Source organism: Heteronotia binoei, chromosome 4, assembly GCF_032191835.1.
Source record: "Heteronotia binoei isolate CCM8104 ecotype False Entrance Well chromosome 4, APGP_CSIRO_Hbin_v1, whole genome shotgun sequence".
NCBI lineage: Eukaryota > Metazoa > Chordata > Lepidosauria > Squamata > Gekkonidae > Heteronotia > Heteronotia binoei.
In genome coordinates this window covers 21,086,681-21,088,088 of record NC_083226.1, presented here as the reverse complement: position 1 = coordinate 21,088,088, position 1,408 = coordinate 21,086,681, and positions in this window count along the sequence as shown.

Sequence of the window (1,408 nt, the reverse complement as noted above, 5' to 3'; positions counted from 1 at the left end):
CGCTTCCCGGCAGGCCCGATTGGCAGGATTTCCTTCACCACCTGCCCTTTTCCCCTCCTGTAATTGGCCATGAAGTCCCCACCCCCCACCCCAGATTGTTCAACCTTTTCCGGCCATTGCGACCAATCCAGAAAGCGCTGGCTCCGTCCTCTCCCCACTAGAATGGCTGTGCGTTTTCAAGGCTGTGTCGTTGCTTGCTGGCTGGGGCGGCCTGCATTCATAGCGTTGGAAGGGAACCTCCAGGGTCATCTAGTCCAACCCCCTGCACTATGCAGGAAACTCACAAATCCCTCCCCCTAAATTCACAGGATCAGCATTGCTGTCAGATGGCCATCTAGCTTCTGTTTAAGAATCTCCAAGGAAGGAGAGCCCACCACCTCCCGAGGAAGCCTGTCCACTGAGGAACCGCGCATTATTTTTTAATTAACAAATTGGGGCGGAAAGGGAGGAGCAGCTTCTCCGGGAAAAAACCATCCGCTATCTTTTTGCCCGTTTCAAGCGACCTTCCCGGTGCAGCTTCGCTTGTTCCTTTTGCAGCATTCGGCCCGAAATGGACCTCCTCTAGACAAAAGATACAACCTCAGCATATGAACATATGAAGCTGCTTTCTACTGAATCAGACCCCCCTCGGTCCATCAAAGTCAGCATTGTCTACTCAGACTGGCAGCGGCTCTCCAGGGTCTGAAGCTGAGCTTTTTCATACCTACTTGCCTGGACCCTTTTTTAGTTGGAGATGCTGGGGACTGAACTTGGGACCTTCTGCTTACCAAGCAGATGCTCTACCACTGAGCCACAGTTCCTCCCAAGGGCCTCAAGGGGGCGGGGAGTGCGGTTCTGAAAGAATTTTCATGCAAGCCTACGGTTCCTGCAATTTATCAATCACAGGCAGCCTAATACTTCTAGAATCCTAATGCATTGACTATTGAATGTCCTGTTTTGTTGACTCGCTATGGGCAGGGCAATCTCTCTTGGGTCTCTGGGAGAAAAGCAAACGTCTATAAATAATGTAAATAATATAATGCAAAAAGTCATTCCTTTACAGACCCCGATCCTGATCAAGCCTCACTCGTTTCCTCCAACTCCTGCTGGTCTCTGGCGCCAACTCACCCAATTCAAAGTTGAAGGAAATAATCTTAGAATTTAAGAGACCCTTGAATGACAAGGCATGTAAAAGCATCCCAGCTGAAAGGGTACAGAAATAGACAATTGGGAAGGTGCAACTTTGTGACAGCGGCACATGGGACATGCACAAATAACTTACCACATGAAGCTGCCTTATACTCAGACCCTTGGTCCGTCAAGCTCAGTGTTATCTATTAAAACTTGGAGCGGCTCTCCAGGGTCTAAAACTGAGGCCTTTCAATCACCTACTACCTGATCCTTTCAACTGGAGAAGCCAGGGCTATTT